Source organism: Coptis chinensis, chromosome 8, assembly GCF_015680905.1.
Source record: "Coptis chinensis isolate HL-2020 chromosome 8, ASM1568090v1, whole genome shotgun sequence".
In the NCBI taxonomy this organism is placed as follows: domain Eukaryota; kingdom Viridiplantae; phylum Streptophyta; class Magnoliopsida; order Ranunculales; family Ranunculaceae; genus Coptis; species Coptis chinensis.
The window spans coordinates 78,196,330-78,203,881 of NC_141463.1; the positions used below are offsets into that span (position 1 = coordinate 78,196,330).

Genomic DNA, 7,552 nt, shown 5'->3' on the forward strand with positions numbered 1-7,552 from the left:
CATGATTACACTTAGCATGTGTAACAAACCTTTTAAACCCCTAGTGGACGAGTTTATTGGTCTCGTGAGAGTTTCCAGAGAAGATACTCATAAATTTCATCTATATTATGACGACTAAGAAATAAAAGTAATGTTTTCTTAATTTAATCTTAGATATTTATACATTTCACTAGTAATGAATAATGAACAGTTATTTCAAAACCTAAATTAATACATGCATAATAATCAAATCATCTAAAAATAAACATACATGCAATGAACTATGCTATAAAATGCCATGATAGGTCCGTTTATGAAACTTTTGGAATAACGTCCTTAAATAGGTTCTCACAAGGATGTGTCAAGACACAATTCACTATAATTTTTCTACTCAAGTTTTGCTCTCTCTAGTGTGCAGTGGGCACACTTTTCCTCACAAGCTCAATGACGTCCAAAGGAGCCGAGGTCGATTAAACACAACTACCACTTATTATCACAACAACATATTTCTAATTGAGCTAGAGGTCTTTATTAGGTGTTAAGTAAGGCTTAGGTGATGGTTTAAGAATAAATGAAATGGATAAACAAAATAGACAAGTTTGAGAAAATAGGGTCTTCAAATTATATTACTAAAGAAAACTTTTGTTCTTGCTTTGCTTCTAGACTTTTGTTCCATACTTAGCCTTTTTAATTTGTGTTGGCTTTTGACTCATTTTGATTCTATATTTTTGGAGTTCTAACTTTTATTATTCTTTTCTTTTGAAAACTTTCATTTATTTTATTTTTGAAGTAACTAACTAATTTTTGTTTTGCACATGTCTTTCATTCTCTTCACTTTTCTCCACTTCATCCTATTTTTCAAACTTATCGAATATGTTGGCTATTTTATTTTTTTATTTTTGTTTTATAGAGGGTAAGGAATTTGTGGTTTATGAAAAGGCTAAAGAAATGCTCAGTGGGGCGACTAGCGGAAAAATATTATTATAAGTGTAAATTTTTGGCTATACCGATTCAAAGATGGCATAAATTCTCGCTTAGGATATAATGTGGTGATCAACCAAGTTGACATGTGATTTCTTTATTCGAAATTGACTATTCCTTTGTATCATCACTCAGATATTTCACTCATATGAGACTTTTGGCTAGATTCTCATAGGATATGTAAAATTAAGTAGTCTAACTTAGGTCTCAAAAAATACATCAAGTATAATCATGATGTTCATATAAGACATTTTTGAAAATATACAATGACTATTACCTATATATTAACCTAAGTTTCTAAAAATTACTCTTAATTCTAACGCTAAAATAAGACTTTTATACTATTATATATCATTACAGAAAATGAAACAATACAATTATCACTAAGTGCATAGTAATATAAATAATTTTTATTTTTCACTAAACAAAACGTATGAATGTACATGCTAAACATAGGAAAATTTTGAGAAAACTTTAGAATATGAGAGAATTTTCAAATAAAGATAAGTACATAGGAGTTCCTATTTTACTCACTGACAACAAGAAAGCTAATTTTGATTACTTCGTGGATATTGTACATAATAAAATAAAAGGTTGGAGAGCCAGACTTTTATCTCAAGTTGACATAACAGTTTTGATCCAAGTTGTCGCTCAAGGTACACCCCTTTATGCCAAGACATCTTATTCCCTCCCTGTATATGTATGTGACAATATGTATAAAGTGTGTAGGGAGTTTTGGTGGCATGGACATGATAAATCCAAGAGTACGTATCTATACTATTGAGTGGGATAAACTTAATTTGCAAACTTAAGTCCATTTGAGGACTAGGTTTCAAGAAATTTTCTGATATGAACAAAGCTCTGTTGGCCAAACAGAACTTGAGAGATTTAAATGATAAGAATTTCATGATCATCCTATACTAATAAAGGATTTGCACCCCACCAGTGGGGATCCATAAATACTGGAAAGTGAAAAATCTCATGAATCAGGAAGGATCAACATGGAATAATCAGCTTATTGATGAAGTTTTTTATCCTATAGTAGCAGGGTTTATCAAGGTAACACACATCAGACCATAGGATGGAAGGGAGGATGAGTTAACCTGGTGGCCTGCTACTAATTAATAAAGGAAAATTATCTTTCAAATCTAATTTTCATATATGCTCAAAACAAAGGATTGGGAGGACTATGACTTTACTTTTCAAGACAAAAACTATCAGAAGAATTTGGCGAGCTAGGGTGGCAGCTAAAGAACAAATTTTCATGTGGAAATTATATATGGACATACTGCCAACTGGAGAAAAGATACAAAAAAGGATAAAGAACAATGATACTATGTGTTTTTGCTTCAAAAGAATAAGGAAACTGTGGAACACATCTTTTTTGAATGTGATTGGGCAAAAACTTTATTTGTGGTTTGCTTCACCACTTGGTTTTAAAATAGAGGTTAATAGAAGATGGCCCATTAGAAAATGGGTGGATGAGATCATGGAATGGTGTGAAAGTAAGGTCCTTGACATAACAAACTTGGGTGTGTATGCATGTACACTAATGTAAATTATGTGGGATAATATGAATCTAGAGAAGTTTGACAAAGGAGCAGCTGATAGGTGGTATATATATACTAACAACTACAATGATTCAATGGAAAAGAAGACTCAAAGCTTTTGACAGGGGAAGAATTTAAACCCTACTTCTTGTATTAACTCGAACACTGCACTTAGGAACATAAACACTAACCATAACACACATGCTTCTACATCAACTAGTAATATTAATAATATATCTACTTTTAACCTCGATCTCTCACATGCCTGATTATATAAATGTTAGGTTTTATGGTGCTTTTAATAAGATATCTCTACCAGGAGCTGCTGTTGTTATGGCTTGGAATGAAGGAGTTTTAATTGTTATTGCAGTGAGGAGATTCACAGCAAGGTTAGCAGAGGAGAGTAAACTTCTTATAGCTGAGGTAGCAGTGTAGCTGGCAAAACACTTAGGAGGGAGGAAACATTTTTTTTTAGGGTGACAACATCAATGTCATCAACAATTTGAGCTCTCAAGCTAGAGTCTAGTATTGTTTGGTATTTACAAAACATTACTAAAACAATTATCAGAACTGCTAGTAAATTTAATTTTTCATATTTAAGATGGTTAAGAAGATGTTGTAATGCTCAACTCATGATCTAGCTAAATGGGCTTATAACTCGTCTGACATAAGTACTCTACCAAAATATTGCTAAGACTTTTAGTGTATCCCTTTAAGTCTATAATATATATGTATGTCATATGTGTGTGTTGTAGCATAAAAAAGAAAGAAACACACATCAAACATTAGCAAATAAATGACATTTGCCATGGTAAATAGGGACTATCAAACATAGCCTAAATTTGGGTAAAAATTAAAAAGATAAAAATAAAAATAAATGGAGATGCGAGGTATCGATCCTCGTACAGTTGATTAATGTAATTCAATGCTCTACCAATTGAGCTACATCCCCAAATTTATTAAAAAAAAAACTTACTAATCATATATTATTTAAAAAAACAATTTAATTTGGAAAAAATAATGTGAAAACATTCTTTGGTCAATATTTTATTTATTTTCAAATATACATATTTGAAAACCTATTGCAATGTGAGCGAGAGCTCGAAATAAGTTAAGCAATCGCCTTGGGGCGACTAACTAGGATAGTTTACCAAATAATATTGGAGTCGAGCACTCAAGCATGGTGATGACAAACTAATTGAGCCACTTGAACCACAACCGAGCAGGTCAGACTCATTTACCATCCTCACATGATTTCACCCCAAGTAAAAAGGTTGGTCTATTTTCTATTTTCTATTTTCACTTATTATTTCTAGTTTTTAGTTCCCAACACTACATAGGAAATTAAACGAGGTGGGACCACTATATGTGTCACGGTTTTATGACAAAGCAAAAAAGAAATGTACGTAACTAAAATCTAATGACCAATTTTATCCTAAACATGACAATCACATTGTAAACAAAACAAAGCCAATCATCATTTTCTAAAACATGTCTCTCGTAAATCAGGTTCTCTCTGATCACATTGTAACAAAACAAAGCCAATCATCATTTTCTAAAACATGTCTCTAATCTTTTTCACTATACCACCTACCACCCAATGGGCGTGTCTTCAAGAACTCACGCCAGTTCCATGGGTTCACGTTCCTTACTTTTCCCAATCACTGGACTCTTATTTTTTAAAGGGTCCTGTTACTGCCAGATTCCAATTTGTGTTGGGCAGACCCCGAGTTGGGCCGGGGTCTGCCCATTGTATTGGGCACAATTTGGACTCGTACACCCTCCAACCAAATATCCAAGAAACCGGAAAACCGGCTACCACCTTTATCCTTCAAACCCTCTTCGCAATTTCTCTCACCAAAATCAAACCCACGATCTCGATCTCGATCAACTAGATTCCCTTTTTTTTTTATCGGTAAGTTTCAACTAGATTCCTTTGAGCTCAAACATTTTAGATTTATTTTTTTGATTCCTTCGAGTTCTTACCAGACATTTGTGGTATATGGGGTTCGGGACCATAGTCTTGATCATAATTATACAATTTTATATGTCACACAATACATTTAAAACATTTTAGCACTAACCATCCTCGATTTCATTCCAATAGGAAAGTATCGTATTAGATTATGTAAACGTTATCTTTGGTAAAACCATGTCTAATTATGGTGAGATATTAGCAACAACTAAACAAATTGATTGTGGTAAGTGTGAGTTCATACCTTCCTCTGTTTCCTAGTAGAATGCATATTCTAGATATAATTGAAGGATGCATCCTACATGTGCATGTCCTTGCACAAGTATGGTGAATATGTGCATGTTGTGTGTAGATGCTTTAGAATTAGTCAGTGGTTGGCCATTTATGTGAGTGCTTCGTTATAGAGGTGTGTGTGTTTGTGTTGTTTTTGGGGGCACTTGGGTTGTATCTGCAGAGGTTCTTGGATATGAGCACGCATGTATGTGGTTGTAGATGTGCCTATCTTTTTGTGCATGTGTTTGTGACTTTGTGGGTATGCTAGCATGCTTTTTCATGCGGCGTGAGTGTAAGATACTTGGGTTCATGGGTGTATAATAGTTTTAAAATCTGTATGCTTATAAAACGTTATAAGCCATACCATTGTTTTTGGCAAAATAATAATGATAAAATAAATTGTTAGTTCTTTCAATCTTCAGTCAATCATTGGTCAGGTCTATGCCTTCAAGTATGTTATCTCTTGCCATCTTTTATTATTTCTAACGGAAGGTGTTTGAATTAGAAAATTGAATGTTATTTTGTCAAGAATTATGTCCTGGGCAGGGTAGCTCATTGTAGTGGAGTTTATCCCCCCAAGTGGTTGCTCATGAACAGTCATTTACTAACTAAGGTATCTGATTGTGTTTTTCTTGTAGTCCTGTGCAACAAGTTGATGATTTTCTTTGCATAATCTGTAGGCCAGATATAACTCTTTTCGCATGTTCCTGTTCTTCGTAACTTTGTGGATCATTTGAAGCGCAAGAACTTCAATGTTTGTGTTGTTTACTTGCTCGACTCACAGGTACATCTCATTCTTGAAAAAAGTTTAATTACCTGTATTTCCAAATATGCCTTTACATTTCCATCATTTTAACCTTTTGATTTTCATATGCGTCAGTTCACGCATTACTTAGGACACACACACACAAGCCAACAGAATGGGGTCAAGCAAAAGAGCGATTCAACTCAAGGACAGAAAATGTGTTAGTAAAAGGGCGATGCCCAACTGTTTTAGCTACCTCCATCTCGCGTAACTTCTGGTTGGAATGATCTTTCGTAGGTTGATGATTATAACATGGTGAGCTTTGTGCCACTTGACTTGAGGAAGGAAAGCAAGTAATCTGTCTCTGTCCGTCTCTCTACACAGCTTTCTTGTCTGGATAACTTGCATCTAAATATCTCTGTGCATTAGTGCATTTGAATCTCTTTGACCTATGCCTTTATTTTGGGAAGCAAACTAAACGATGACATTGTTGTTTTTCCTTTTACAAAGATACAATATGTTTTGTCCCAAATCGACTATTGCATTCAAGACGGAGAAGATGCGGATGTGAAGGTCAAGGATTTCGATCTAGGAGATGATTAAGCGACGAGGAAATGATTAGTATTTAACTGTAATATGCTTGTTACTTGAAACAGACAACATATATCTACTCTAGAGTCTAGACTCATATATTGGGAGGTTTTAGTTGGGGGGATGTTTGCTATGTGGTTTTTATGTTAAAGGCCCACTGTTTGGAGTTTGGACCTTGAACAGTTCAATTAATCACCCAAGATTAAGTATTACGAATTGTAGAAAGACAGAAAGAAGCTTTGTTTCTCTACTTTTGGCAGATGCACATAATTTGCTGCTTAATATTCTGCATGTTTTTCTTTTCTTTTCCCTATCCGTTAAGCGCATTATTGTATATCGGATTTTGTAAACTTTCAGTACATTCCTTTGGCTGTTGCCCTTTTGTTTCCTGCCTTGTCTTTTCAGTGTTTGAGGCATATCAGTCTGCTTGTCTGTCAATCATTCTTCCAATTTGAGAAGCGGAGTAGGCAGCTCCGTGCATCAGGGTCAGGACAATCTAGTGTGTTAGCGTGTACATCACTAAGATTTAGCAAAAAAAACAACATATTAGCAGGTCTTTTAATCTATATAAAACGAGTTCCAATCATATTATCACTGTCTTTCAATTAAAAAAACAAGTTCCAATATTTGCTCCCGATTTTAATCCTTGAGCCTAACCCTATGAGAAAATAAAAGAAAATCTCAATCAATTCAAACAAGACACATCTTGAGAGGTCCTTGGACGCTAAGCATTTATCTTTTTCCCTGTTTTCGTAGATAATGGGTGAAGCATTTCACTGGAGAAACCGAACTCATTCCTTTGAAATTCTGAATGTCTTTGAGAAGGCTATAAGTCGGAAGTTGTCTTTTATTTGGTTCCATTGCACCAAGAACCGCAAGGCTTTCCCACTCAAAGTTTTGACTTTTGGATTGTTTTTAGAGCCATCTGCAAAAGGTTTAGAGCACTCATTAGCGAAAGCCCGAAAATCAAGTTTCATCTACATCCAAAATTAGAAAGCGAAGGTTGAGCATCATCATCCTTTGGTTCATTACAGTTCCTCTCATAGAGGTTAAATCATGTAGTCAAGGAGAAGATATTGGTGCTCCCATTGTGGGATTTGTGGCACAAACATGCTATTTGAGATATCACTTTGGACTATACATTTATACAGTGAGTCAGTGGCAGCTTATGAAATAAATAAAACAATGGTTCTGTGGTCTCAAAGGAAGGAACAGGACTTTCTTTGTGATCAAACCTCTCTCAACAACATGACCCCAAAAAAGACGTAGTATGTCACTGTCAAAAGAAGCATTCAAGGACCTGTAAATCTTAACTGTAATCATCAAGTACCTCTTGGTCATGTCATCAAGCATCTCTCGAAGCCAAGGTTAGCTTCCGGCTTTGAAGTAGGCATATGCTAAATTAGTGTACACAAATGTAATCACCCAATATACCTTTTCCTTGCATAAGAGTGAATA

At 34.6% G+C, this 7,552-nt stretch overlaps 1 long non-coding RNA gene across 1 annotated transcript; it reads left to right on the forward strand.

Annotated features, from left to right (window-relative positions):
• Positions 1-4,370: 4,370 nt before the first annotated feature.
• Positions 4,371-5,983, forward strand: LOC147483247 (uncharacterized). Its single transcript, XR_015207000.1, has 3 exons — positions 4,371-4,425; positions 5,439-5,542; positions 5,639-5,983. It is a non-coding gene; the product is annotated as an uncharacterized LOC147483247 (long non-coding RNA).
• Positions 5,984-7,552: the final 1,569 nt, after the last annotated feature.